Below are 15,297 nucleotides of genomic sequence, written 5' to 3' on the forward strand. Positions count from 1 at the left end.
TACAAGTTTTTTGGTTACTACATGATTCCATATGTGTTATTTCATAGTAGAAAATAGTAAACCCTTGAATGAGTAGGCGTGTCCAAACTTTTGACTTGTACTGTATGCTCTTTCTGTCACCAATGTCCCTTACAGCCTGTTTGAGTTCAGTGAGTACCATTCATTTTCACTGCCGGCTTATCCATTTGTCCACAGGAAGCTTATCTTTAACCCAAACGACAGATGGAAGCCTCTAATATGATATGTCTCAATTCCTCTTTTCCTCATGTGACCTTGTATTCAAACACACTAATTCAAAATACTAAGACACCACATTATTAAAGTGCTATCTGAAAGCCACTAATAACATATTACATTAACAAATCTCTAGTAACCCATTATACTCAACATACATTGTTACTTCATCACATCTCTTGTAACCCATTATAATATTCATATAGTATATTCGGTAATAGTTATTTTATATCTTCACATCACGCAGAATCCCTATACAACGTTAAAAACTCAGCTCACAGAATTGGTTGGGGTATTCATTCATACTCGCACCTTTTTCAAACCGGTGGACGGAACTGGTTGGGGTTTTCATTCAGATAGGCACCTCTTTCACACCGGGGCTAGTCCCCTGACAGCTCTCATTCACTCAGTACAAATAATATCTCTTATTATCCAAATTTCAATCTCTTTTTATCCAAATTTCAACCTTTGTTGAACTTCAGCTTACCAATTATTTTCCAAATATCAATATGTTATTATCCACCTTTCAATCTCTCAATTTCCAAATTTCAAACATATTAACCTGTCATTTCAACACTCACACAACTGTCAAATCAACATTCACTTAGTACTATTCCCCAACACACTCAGTAATCCTCCCTGGTTAATCCTTATGCATCTTCAACTATTATCTTGTCGTTACCTTCTTCTGCAGTTCCTCGATAGTCTCTATAGTCTCTATAGTATCTATAGTCTCAATAGTCAATATAGACATAAATGCTTAAGTCTCTGTGGTTGCCATAGTAGCTATAGTCCCTATTTAAAAATAAAAAAATGCACCTTTATTTAACCAGGTAGGCAAGTTGAGAACAAGTTCTCATTTACAATTGCGACCTGGCCAAGATAAAGCAAAGCAGTTCGACACATACAACAACACAGAGTTACACATGGAGTAAAAAAACATACAGTCAATAATACAGTAGAAAAATAAGTCTATATACAATGTGAGCAAATGAGGTGAGATAAGGGAGGTAAAGGCAAAAAAGGCCATGGAGGGAAAGTAAATACAATATAGCAAGTAAAACACTGGAATGGTAGATATGCAGTGGAAGAAAGTGCAGAGTAGAAATAGAAATAATGGGGTGCAAAGGAGCAAAATAAATAAATAAATAAATACAGTAGGGGAAGAGGTAGTTCTATGGGCTAAATTATAGATGGGCTATGTACAGGTGCAGTGATCTGTGAGCTGCTTTGACAGCTGGTGCTTAACCTGTTGGGGTAGGGGGCAGTATTTTCACGGCCGGATAAAAAACCAACCCGATTTAAACTGGTTACTACTTTTTTCCAGAAATGAGAATATGCATATAATTAGTATATTTGGATAGAAAACACTCTAAAGTTTCTAAAACTGTTTGAATGGTGTCTGTGAGTATAACAGAACTCATATGGCAGGCCAAAAACCTGAAGATTTCAAGCAGGAAGTGGCCTGTCTGATTATTTGTGGTCCAACTGTTGCATCTCTATCAAAAATACAGTATCTTTGGGGTTACGTGACACATTCTAAGGCTTCCATTGGCTCTCGGAAGGCGCCAGAAAGTGGATTGGGGCATCTGCTGTCTCTGGGCAAGGTTCAGGAGCTCTGTTTGTGAGTGGTCAGCCTAGTGGCTCAGAGCCTGGAGATGCGCGGTCACAAGAGACCACCATGTTTTTCTTTCTCTATTTGAATGAATACAAAGTTGTCCGGTTGGAATATTATCGCTTTTTACGAGAAAAATCACATAAAAATTGATTTTAAACAGCGTTTGACATGCTTCTAAGTACGGTAAAGGAACATTTTCAATTTTTTGTCACGAAATGCACCCCCGCGTCACCGTTTGGATAGTTACCTGAACGCACAAACAAAACTGAGCTATTTGAATATAACTATGGATTATTTGGAACCAAAACAATATTTGTTGTTGAAGTAGAAGTCCTGGGAGTGCATTCTAACGAAGAACAGCAAAGGTAATCAATTTTTTTTTATAGTAATTCTGAGTTTACTGAGCCTCGACGTTGGTGAGTGTCTGAATAGCTAGCCATGATGGCCGAGCTATGTACTCAGAATATTGCAAAATGTGCTTTTGCCGAAAAGCTATTTTAAAATCTGACATCGCGATTGGATAAAGGAGTTTTGTATCTATAATTCTTAAAATAATTGTTATGTATTTTGTGAACGTTTATGCTGAGTAATTTAGTAAAATCACCGGAAGTTTTCAGTGTGTATGCTAGTTCTGAACATCACATGCTTATGTAAAAAGCTGGTTTTTGATATAAATATGAACTTGATTGAACAAAACATGCATGTATTGTATAACATAATGTCCTAGGAGTGTCATCTGAAGAAGATTATCAAAGGTTAGTGCTGCATTTACCTGTGGTTTGGTTTTTTGTGACATATATGCTTGCTTTGAAAATGGCTGTGTGATTATTTCTGGCTGGGTACTCTCCTGACATAATCTAATGTGTTGCTTTCGCTGTAAAGCCTTTTTGAAATTGGATAATGTGGTTGGATTAACGAGAGTCTTATCTTTCAAATGGTGTAAAATAGGCATATGTTTGAGAAATTGAAGTTATAGCATATTTAAGGTTTTGTATTTCGCGCCACGGTATACCACTGGCTGTTGAATAGAGTGGCACGTCCCACGTTTCCCATAAAAGTTAAAGCTAGTGAGGGAGATAAGTGTTTCCAGTTTCAGAGATTTTTGTAGTTCGTTCCAGTCATTGGCAGCAGAGAATTGGAAGGAGAGACAGCCAAAGGAGGAATTGGCTTTCGGGGTGACCAGAGAGATATACCTGCTGGAGCGCGTGCTACAGGTGGGTGCTGCTATGGTGACCAGTGAGCGGAGATAAGAGGGGACTTTACCTAGCAGGGTCTTGTAGATGACCTGGAGCCAGTGGGTTTGGCAACGAGTATGAAGCGAGGGCCAGCCGACTAGAGCATACAGGTCGCAATGGTGGGTGGCATAAGGTGATTTGGTAACAAAACGGATGGCACTGGGATAGACTGCATCCAGTGTGCTGAGTAGAGTATTGGAAGCTATTTTGTAGATGACATCACCGAAGTCGAGGATCGGCAGGATAGTCAGTTTTACTAGAGTAAGTTTGGCAGCGTGAGTGAAGGAGGCTTTGTTGCGAAATAGAAAGCCGATTCTAGATTTGATTTTGGATTGGAGATGTTTAATATGAGTCTGGAAGGAGAGTTTACAGTCTAACCAGACACCTAGGTATTTGTAGTTGTCCACATATTCTAGGTCAGAACCGTCCAGGGTGGTGATGCTAGTCGGGCGGGCGGGTGCGGGCAGCAAAAGGTTGAAAAGCATGCATTTGATTTTACTAGCATTTAAGAGCAGTTGGAGGCCACAGAAGGAGTGTTGTACGGCATTGAAGCTCGTTTGGAGGTTAGTTAGCACAGTGTCCAAGGAAGGGCCAGAAGTATACAGAATGGTGTCGTCTGCGTAGAGGTGGATCAAGGAATCTCCCGCAGCAAGAGCGACATCATTGATATATACAGAGAAAAGAGTCGGCCCGAGAATTGAACCCTGTGGTACCCCCATAGAGACTGCCAGAGGTCCGGACAACATGCCCTCCAATTTGACACACTGAACTCTGTCTGCAAAGTAGTTGGTGAACCAGGCGAGGCAGTCGTTAGAAAAACCAAGGCTATTCAGTCTGCCGATAAGAATACGGTGATTGACAGAGTCGAAAGCCTTGGCCAGGTCGATGAAGACGGCTGCACAGTACTGTCTTTTATAGATGGCAGTTATGATATCATTTAGTATCTTGAGCGTGGCTGAGGTGGACCCGTGACCGGCTCGGAAACCAGATTGCACAGCGGAGAAGATACGTTGGGATTCGAAATGGTCAGTGATCTGTTTATTAACTTTGCTTTCAAAGACTTTGGATAGGCAGGGCAGGATGGAAATAGGTCTGTAACAGTTTGGTATAGGGTGTCACCCCTTTTAAAGAGGGGGATGACCGTGGCAGCTTTCAATCTTTAGGGATCTCGGATGATACAAAAGAGAGGTTGAACAGACTGGTAATAGGGGTTGCAACAATGGCAGCGGATAGTTTTAGAAAGAGAGGGTCCAGATTGTCTAGCCCAGCTAATTTGTACGGGTCCAGGTTTTGCAGCTCTTTCAGAACATCTGCTATCTGGATTTGGGTGAAGGAGAAGCTGGGGAGGCTTGGGTGAGTAGCTGCGGGGGGGGGGGCGGAGCTGTTGGCCAGGGTTGGGGTAGCCAGGAGAAAGGCATGGCCAGTCGTTGAGAAATGCTTGTTGAAATTTTCGATTATCATGGATTTATCGGTGGTGACCGTGTTACCTAGCCTCAGTGCAGTGGGCAGCTGGGAGGAGGTGCTCTTGTTCTCCATGGACTTTACAGTGTCCCAAAACTTTTTGGAGTTAGAGCTTCAGGATGCAAATTTCTGCTTAAATCTGGCAAGTTGATTGCGTTCAAGAGATGTAAATCTATAATTCTTTATATGACAATATAATATCTTACCAATGTTTTCTAATTTTAATTATTTAATTTTGTGGTGCTGACTTGACTGCCGGTTATTGGAGGGAAACGATTTCCTGAACATCAACGCCATAGTAAACCGCTGTTTTTGGATATAAATATCAACTTGATAGAACTAAAAATGCATGTATTGTCTAACATAATGTCCTAGGAGTGTCATCTGATGGAGATTGTCAAAGGTTAGTGCATCATTTTAGCTGGTTTTATGGTTTTGGTGACGCCTGTCTTTGAATTGACAAAACATTACACACAGCTATTGTCAATGTACTCTCCTAACATAATATAACTTTATGCTTTCGCCGTAAAACCTTTTTGAAATCGGACAACGTGGTTAGATTAAAGTAGTCATAAGTTTAGTAGTTGTACCATATTCCATGCCTGCAGTGATTACATCAAGCTTGTGATTCTACTAACTTGTTGAATTCATTTGCAGTTTGTTTTGATTGTATTTTAGTTAATGTTTTTCCTAATAGAAACTGATTGGTGAATAATATCCTGTCATTTTGGAGTCACTTTACTTGTATTGTCAGTAAGAATAAGAATGAATCGAGAATGATGAGGAATGAGAAAGTTACAGAGGCACAAGGATCATACCCCCTCTGTTATTGGTAATGGTGAGAGGTTAGCATGTTTTGTTGTAGCCTCTGTTATTGGTAATGGTGAGAGGTTAGCATGTTTTGTTGTAGCCTCTGTTATTGGTAGTGGTGAGAGGTTAGCATGTTTTGTTGTAGCCTCTGTAATTGGTAATGGTGAGACGTTAGCTGTTTTGTTGTAGCCTCTGTTATTGGTAATGGTGAGAGGTTAGCATGTTTTGTTGTAGTCTCTGTTATTGGTAATGGTGAGAGGTTAGCATGTTTTGTTGTAGCCTCTGTTATTGGTAATGGTGAGAGGTTAGCATGTTTTGTTGTAGCCTCTGTTATTGGTAGTGGTGAGAGGTTAGCATGTTTTGTTGTAGCCTCTGTAATTGGTAATGGTGAGATGTTAGCTGTTTTGTTGTAGCCTCTGTTATTGGTAATGGTGAGAGGTTAGCATGTTTTGTTGTAGCCTCTGTTATTGGTAATGTGAGAGGTTAGCACGTTTTGTTGTAGCCTCTCTTATTGGTAATGGTGAGAGGTTAGTATGTTTTGTTGTAGCCTCTGTTATTGGTAATGGTGAGAGGTTAGCATGTTTTGTTGTATCCTCTGTTATTGGTAATGGGGAGAGGTTAGCATGTTTTGTTGTAGCCTCTGTTATTGGTAATGGTGAGAGGTTAGCATGTTTTGTTGTAGCCTCTGCTATTGGTAATGGTGAGAGGTTAGCATGTTTTGTTGTAGCCTCTGCTATTGGTAATGGTGAGAGGTTAGCATGTTTTGTTGTATCCTCTGTTATTGGTAATGGTGAGAGGTTAGCATGTTTTGTTGTAGCCTCTGTTATTGGTAATGGTGAGAGGTTAGCATGTTTTGTTGTGGCCTCTGTAACTTTCTCACTCATTCTGATTCATGATTCATTCATGATTTTTCTTAATCATGGCATCATCAGAATTTAATTTTTAATCGTCAATCACATACAGTTGAAGTCGGAAGTGTACATACACTTAGGTTGGAGTCATTAAAACGTGTTTTTGAACCTCTCCACAAATTTCTTGTTAACAAACTATATAGTTTTGGCAAGTCGGTTAGGACATCTACTTTGTGCATGACACAAGTAATTTTTGAAACAATTGATTACAGACAGATTATTTCACTTATAATTCACTGTATCACAATTCCAGTGGGTCAGAAGTTTACATACACTAAGTTGACTGTGCCTTTAAACAGCTTGGAAAATTCCAGAAAATTATGTCATGGCTTTAGAAGCATCTGATAGACTAATTGACATAATTTGGATGTATTTCAAGGCCTACCTTCAAACTCAGTGCCTCTTTGCTTGACATCATGGGAAAATGAAAAGGAATCAGCCAAAATCTCAGAGAAAAAAAATTGTAGACCTCCACAAGTCTGCTTCATCCTTGGGAGCAATTTCCAAACGCCTGAAGGTAACACGTTCAATCAATAGTACGCAAGTCTAAACACCATGGGACCACACAGCCATCATACCATCCCAACTGTGAAGCACGGCGGTGGCAGCATCATGTTGTGGGGGTGCTTTGATGCAGGAGGGACTGGCTCACTTCACAAAATAGATGGCATCATGAGGCAGGAAAATTGTGGATATATTGAAGCAACATCTTGAGACATCAGTCAGGAAGTTAAAGCTTGGTCACAAATGGGTCTTCCAAATGGACAATGACCCCAAGCATACTTCCAAAGTTGTGGCAAAATGGATTAAGGACAACAAAGTCAAGGTATTGGAGTGGCCATCACAAAAGCCTGACCTCAATCCTATAGAAAATGTGTGGCCAGAATTAAAAAGCGTGTGCGAGCAAGAGGCCTACAAACCTGACTCAGTTACACCAGCTCTGTCAGGAGGAATGGGCCAAAATTCACCCAACTTATTGTGGGAAGCTTGTAGAAGGCTACCCGAAACGTTTAACCCAAGTTAAACCATTTAAAGGCAATACTACCAAATACTAATTGAGTGTATGTAAACTTCTGACCCACTGGGAATGTGATGAAAGAAATAAAAGCTGAAATAAATCATTCTCTCTACTATTATTCTGACATTTCACATTCTTAAAATAAAGTGGTGATCCTAACTGACCTAAGACAGGGGACTTTTACTAGGATTAAATGTCAGGAATTGTAAAAATGGAGTTTAAATGCATTTGGCTAAGGTATATGTAAACTTCTGACTTCAACTGTATGTATTAAAATATCCTCAAATAAAAGGTGACATTATATACTGTCACCTCATATGAAACATTTGATGTGAAATCCAAAATGTTGGAGTATAGAGCCACATTTAAAATGTTATCTTCACTGTCAAAATAGATATGGTGTGGACTGTATGCTCAATACAATCTAAATCTGATACCTCACTGTCTGTCTTTTGACTGATACTGCTTTTAAACTGGTCTGGTCAGTCTACTCAAATATTTGTACTATACATGTTTCTATCTGCAGGCAAAACTTTGATAATTTGTCATTTTTAATGATGATAGATTCATTTACGAATAGATATGAAAGGTTTCAGGACACTGATATCTGAATATGTTGAAAAATTATACTGCCACTATTTTCACCACCAAAGCATAGCAGTGTGATTTTAATATGATTTGACTCTTTGCAGGCTGTCAGGCTGTGGAGTCACAGAGGAAGGCTGTGATTCTCTGGTCTCAGCTCTGAGGTCAAACCCCTCACACCTGAGAGAGCTGGACCTGAGTAACAATGACCTGAAGGATTCAGGCGTGAAGCTGGTCTCTGCTGGACTGGGGAATCCCCACTGTAAACTGGAGACTCTGAGGTCAGTATTCCTGTAGTTGGTCAACAAGTAATAACTGTTCACCAGATCCACATGTGTTTACCAGACACACATAGTCCACACCATATGTGTTTGGACAGTGAAGCTTGCAGTTTTAAATGTGGTGCTATGCACCAGCATTTTGGATTTGACTTAGAATGTTTCATATTAGGTGACAGTACAGAATGTCACCTTTTATTTGAGGGTATTTTCATACATAGCTGTGTTACTGTTAAGAAAGGAAAGCACTTTATGTATTTAGTTCTCCCATTTGAAAAAGTTGTACATATTCGGACAAATTTACTTATATTGTATTAAAGTAGTCATAAGTTTAGTAGTTGTACCATATTCCATGCCTGCAGTGATTACATTAAGCTTGTGATTCTACTAACTTGTTGAATTCATTTTGCAGTTTGTCTTGGTTGTGTTTTGGATGATGTTTTTCCTAATAGAAACTGATTGGTGAATAATGTCCTGTCATTTTGGAGTCACTTCACTTGTATTGTCAGTAAGAATAGAATATGTTTCTGAACACTAATACATTCATGTGGATGCTACCATGATTATGAATAATCATGAATGAATCATTAATGATGATGAATGAGAAATTTACAGAGGCACAAAGATCAGACCCCCTCTGTTATTGGTGTTATTCTGTATACTTCTGGCCCTTCTTTGGACACTGTGTTAACTAACCTCCAGACGAGCTTCAATGCCATACAACTCTCCTTCCGTGGCCTCCAACTGCTCTTAAATACAAGTAAAACTATATGCATGCTCTTCAACCGATCGCTGCCTGCACCTGCCCGCCTGTCCAGCATCACTACTCTGGATGGTTCTGACTTAGAATATGTGGACAACTACAAATACCTGGGTGTCTGGTTAGACTGTAAACTCTCCTTCCAGACTCACTATAAGCATCTCCAATCCAAAGTTAAATCTAGAATTGGCTTCCTATTTCGCAACATAGCATCCTTCACTCATGCTGCCAAACATACCCTCGTAAAACTGACCATCCTACCGATCCTCGACTTCGGCGATGTCATTTACAAAATAGCCTCCAATACCCTACTCAATAAATTGGATGCAGTCTATCACAGTGCCATCCGTTTTGTCACCTAAGCCCCATATACAGTGGGGGAAAAAAGTATTTGATCCCCTGCTGATTTTGTACGTTTGTCCACTGACAAAGAAAGGATCAGTCTATAATTTTAATGGTTTATTTGAACAGTGAGAGACAGAATAACAACAAAAACATCCAGAAAAACTAATGTCAGAAATGTTATAAATTGATTAGCATTTTAATGAGGGAAATAAGTATTTGACCCCCTCTCAATCAGAAAGATTTCTGGCTCCCAGGTGTCTATTATACAGGTAACGAGCTGAGATTAGGAGCACACTCTTAAAGGGAGTGCTCCTAACCGCAACTTGTTACCTGTAAAAAAGACACCTGTCCACAGAAGCAATCAATCAATCAGATTCCAAACTCTCCACCATGGCCAAGACCAAAGAGCTCTCCAAGGATGTCAGGGACAAGATTGTAGACCTACACAAGGCTGGAATGGGCTACACGACCATCGCCAAGCAGCTTGGTAAGAAGGTGACAACATATGGTGCGATTATTCGCAAATGGAAGAAACACAAAAGAACTGTCAATATCCCTCGGCCTGGGGCTCCATGCAAGATCTCACCTCATGGAGTTGCAATGATCATGAGAACGGTGAGGAATCAGCCCAGAACTCCACGGGAGTATCTTGTCAATGATCTCAAGGCAGCTGGGACCATAGTCACCAAGAAAACAAATGGTAACACACTACGCCGTGAAGGACTGAAATCCTACAGCGCCCGCAAGGTCCTCCTGCTCAAGAATACATATACATGCCCGTCTGAAGTTTGCCAATGAATATCTGAATGATTCAGAGGACAACTGGGTGAAAATGTTGTGGTCAGATGAGACCAAAATGGAGCTCTTTGACATCAAGTCAACTCGCCGTGTTTGGAGGAGGAGGATTGCTGCCTATGACCCCAAGAACACCATCTCCACCGTCAAACATGGAGGTGGAAACATTATGCTTTGGGGGGTGTTTTTCTGCTAAGGGGACAGGACAACTTCACTGCATCAAAGGGACGAAGGACGGGGCCATGTACCGTCAAATCTTGGGTGAGAACCTCCTTCCCTCAGCCAGGGCATTGAAAATGGGTTGTGGATGGGTATTCCAGCATGACGATGACCCAAAACACATGGCCAAGGCAACAAAGGAGTGGCTCAAGAAGAAGCACATTAAGGTCCTGGAGTGGCCTAGCCAGTCTCCAGACCTTAATCCCATAGAAAATCTGTGGAGGGGAGCTGAAGGTTCGAGTTGCCAAACGTCAGTCTCGAAACCTTAATGACTTGGAGGAGATCTGCAAAGAGGAGTGGGAAAAAATCCCTCCTGAGATGTGTGCAAACCTGGTGGCCAACTACAAGAAACGTCTGACCTCTGATTGCCAACAAGGGTTTTGCCACCAAGTACTAAGTCATGTTTTGCAGAGGGGTCAAATACTTATTTCCCTCATTAAAATGCAAATCAATATACAACATTTTTGACATGCGTTTTTCTTGATTTTTTTTGCTGTTATTCTGTCTCTCACTGTTCAAATAAACCTACCATTAAAATTATAGACTGATCATTTCTTTGTCAGTGGGCAAAGGTAGAAAATCAGCAGGGGATCAAATACTTTTTCCCCCCACTGTACTACCCATCACTGCGACCTGTACGCTCTCGTTGTCTGGCCCTCGCTTCATACTCGTCGCCAAACCCACTGGCTCCAGGTCATCTACAAGACCCTGCTAGGTAAAGAAAGTCCCCCCTCATCTCCGCTCACTGGTCACCATAGCAGCACCCACCCGTAGCACGCGCTCCAGCAGGTATATCTCCCTGGTCACCCCCAAAGCAAATTCCTCCTTCGGCCACCTCTTCTTCCAGTTCTCTGCTGCCAATGACTGGAACGAACTACAAAAATCACTAAAACTGGAAACACTTATCTCCCTCACTAGCTTTAAGCACCAGCTGTCAGAGCAGCTCACAGATTACTGCACCTGTACATAGCCCATCTATAATTTAGCCCAACTACTTCTTCCCCTACTGTATTTATTTATTTAGCTCCTTTGCTCCCCATTATTTCTACTTTGCACTTTCTTCCACTGCATATCTTCCATTCCAGTGTTTTACTTGCTATATTGTATTTACTTTGCCACCATGGCCTTTTTTTGCCTTTACCTCCCTTATTTCACTTCATTTGCTCACATTGTATATAGACTTATTTTTCTACTGTATTATTGACTGTATGTTTGTGTAATACCCTTGTTTGAACCAAGTATTGAGTTTATTTGTTATAATTAATTGGTATTATATTTAAAAGATGATTGAATTGCTCCTAAACTGTAATGTTGTTAATGCATTATGCTTTTTGAAGAAATATTTATTTAATGTATAAGTGAATAGTTTGTTTTACTTTGAAGTTTACGTTTTGACCAATAAGGTCGCTTGTTAAGTTGTGGCCAATGGGAGTTGACCTGGTTAACGGGAGGGAAAAAAGACGTTGATGAAAGGATGGACGTTTTACCTCAGGACGGTTGGTGAAGAAAAATTATAAAAGAAGACGACAGAACTACAACAAAACCCATAGCTACTAAGACATGAAGGGAAATACATATTTTATTTAATAAAAGAGTTGTTATAATTTAGTTAAAACTTAGTAAAGACTGAAGCTACCGACTCGTTGTGGAGGTATTAGCCAGCTAGAGGTTAGCCTAGCATCGTGTGACACCGGGAGATAATTGCTTGGGAAGTTTAACGAGTTCGTGTTGCCATGGGGATATCGGTTACTAAGGAGTACTGTCTGCATGGGTAGCTGTGTTGCCATGGACTTTGTGAGGAAACCTGCATGGAACTGCCATACTTCGCTGAGGGAATATCTACCAATTCGTGAGTAACCACAATGTGAGGTGCTTAATTTGGACACGGGTTGTGCACGACTCATTGGGGTTTATTATTATTATTTTTTTCTTTTGATGTTGTGTCTGAACATGTATTTGTGTTTGAAAATGTTTTAATACACATATGGAACATTATGTATGTTGCCTTGGTGGAGTCATTAATTGTTTCAATTTAATGCATGGGATGGTTTATCCTGATTCAATAACAGAAACCTATAATCATTTCATCTGAAGTTAATACCCTATTGTCATAACCCTAGAAAGTTTACAATAGGAATTCTTATTGGAGATGTCCTTCTCACCTAACATCCCATGCTGCTGAGATACTCTACATATGTTAATATTGTGAGAGTCATATTCAAGCCTGGTGAGAGGGTTACATTTGTTTAACTCCATGTGTTACTCTGTGTTGTTATATGTGTCGAACTGCTTTGCTTTATCTTGGCCAGGTCGTAATTGTAAATGAGAACTTGTTCTCAACTTGCCTACCTGGTTAAATAAACGTGAAATAAATAAATAAATTGGTAATGATGAGAGGTTAGCATGTTTTGTTGTAGCCTCTGTTATTGGTAATGGTGAGAGGTTAGCATGTTTTGTTGTAGCCTCTGTTATTGGTAATGGTGAGAGGTTAGCATGTTTTGTTGTAGCCTCTGTTATTGGTAATGGTGAGAGGTTAGCATGTTTTGTTGTATCCTCTGTTATTGGTAATGGTGAGAGGTTAGCTTGTTTTGTTGTAGCCTCTGTTATTGGTAATGGTGAGAGGTTAGCATGTGTTGTTGTAGCCTCTGTTATTGGTAATGGTGAGAGGTTAGCATGTTTTGTTGTATCCTCTGTTATTGGTAATGGTGAGAGGTTAGCTTGTTTTGTTGTAGCCTCTGTTATTGGTAATGGTGAGAGGTTAGCTTGTTTTGTTGTAGCCTCTGTTATTGGTAATGGTGAGAGGTTAGCATGTTTTGTTGTAGCCTCTGTTATTGGTAATGGTGAGAGGTTAGCATGTTTTGTTGTAGCCTCTGTTATTGGTAATGGTGAGAGGTTAGCTTGTTTTGTTGTAGCCTCTGTTATTGGTAATGGTGAGAGGTTAGCATGTTTTGTTGTAGCCTCTGTTATTGGTAATGGTGAGAGGTTAGCATGTTTTGTTGTAGCCTCTGTTATTGGTAATGGTGAGAGGTTAGCATGTTTTGTTGTAGCCTCTGTTATTGGTAATGGTGAGAGGTTAGCATGTTTTGTTGTAGCCTCTTATTGGTAATGGTGAGAGGTTAGCATGTTTTGTTGTAGCCTCTGTTATTGGTAATGGTAAGAGGTTAGCATGTTTTGTTGTAGCCTCTGTTATTGGCAATGGTGAGAGGTTAGCATGTTTTGTTGTATCCTCTGTTATTAGTAATGGTGAGAGGTTAGCATGTTTTGTTGTAGCCTCTGTTATTGGTAATGGTGAGAGGTTAGCATGTTTTGTTGTAGCCTCTGTTATTGGTAATGGTGAGAGGTTAGCATGTTTTGTTGTAGCCTCTGTTATTGGTAATGGTGAGAGGTTAGCATGTTTTGTTGTAGCCTCTGTTATTGGTAATGGTGAGAGGTTAGCATGTTTTGTTGTAGCCTCTGTTATTGGTAATGGTGAGAGGTTAGCTTGTTTTGTTGTAGCCTCTGTTATTGGTAATGGTGAGAGGTTAGCATGTGTTGTTGTAGCCTCTGTTATTGGTAATGGTGAGAGGTTAGCATGTGTTGTTGTAGCCTCTGTTATTGGTAATGGTGAGAGGTTAGCATGTTTTGTTGTAGCCTCTGTTATTGGTAATGGTGAGAGGTTAGCATGTTTTGTTGTAGCCTCTGTTATTGGTAATGGTGAGAGGTTAGCATGTTTTGTTGTAGCCTCTGTTATTGGTAATGGTGAGAGGTTAGCTTGTTTTGTTGTAGCCTCTGTTATTGGTAATGGTGAGAGGTTAGCATGTTTTGTTGTATCCTCTGTTATTGGTAATGGTGAGAGGTTAGCATGTTTTGTTGTAGCCTCTGTTATTGGTAATGGTGAGAGGTTAGCATGTTTTGTTGTAGCCTCTGTTATTGGTAATGGTGAGAGGTTAGCATGTTTTGTTGTATCCTCTGTTATTGGTAATGGTGAGAGGTTAGCATGTTTTGTTGTAGCCTCTGTTATTGGTAATGGTGAGAGGTTAGCTTGATGTAGTCATTGCAGTCAAAGAATATGGAACCAAATAGTAAACTTTTGACTAATTTAATACACTATGAGTGAATTGGTCAGGAAACATATGACTTCTTTAACCTCTCTAGGGCAGGTGGCACCAAATCGTCCCACCTACGTAACAGCCAGTGTAATCCTGTGGCGCGTTATTCAAAAACCTCAAAAATGCAAAAACTTCAATTTCTCAAACATATGACTATTTTACACCATTTTAAAGACAAGACTCTCGTTAATCTAACCACACTGTCCGATTTCAAAAAGGCTTTACAACGAAAGCAAAACATTAGATTATGTCAGCAGAGTACCCACCCAGAAATAATCAGACACCCATTTTTCAAGCTAGCATATAATGTCACATAAACCCAAACCACAGCTAAATGCAGCACTAACCTTTGATGATCTTCATCAGATGACAAACCTAGGACATTATGTTATACAATACATGCATGTTTTGTTCAATCAAGTTCATATTTATATCAAAAAACAGCTTTTTACATTAGCATGTGACTAGCATGTGACTAGCATTCCCACCGAACACTGCCGGTGAATTTACTAAATTACTCACGATAAACGTTCACAAAAAGCACAACAATTATTTTAAGAATTATAGATACACAACTCCTCTATGCACTCGATATGTCCAACTTTAAAATAGCTTTTCGGTGAAAGCACATTTTGCAATATTCTCAGTAGATAGCCCGGCATCACAGGGCTAGCTATTTAGACACCCGCAAGTTTAGCACTCACCAAAGTCAGATTTACTATAAGAAAAATGTTATTACCTTTGCTGTCTTCGTCAGAATGCACTCCCAGGACTTCTACTTCAATAACAAATGTTGGTTTGGTTCAAAATAATCCATAGTTATATCCAAACAGCGGCGTTTTGTTCGTGCGTTCAAGACACTATCCGAAAGGGTAAAGAAGGGTGACGAGCATGGCGCAATTCGTGACAAAGAAATTCTAAATATTCCATTACCGTACTT

The sequence above is a fragment of the Salmo salar genome, unplaced genomic scaffold (assembly GCF_905237065.1).
Source record: "Salmo salar unplaced genomic scaffold, Ssal_v3.1, whole genome shotgun sequence".
NCBI classification, from domain to species: Eukaryota; Metazoa; Chordata; class Actinopteri; order Salmoniformes; family Salmonidae; genus Salmo; species Salmo salar.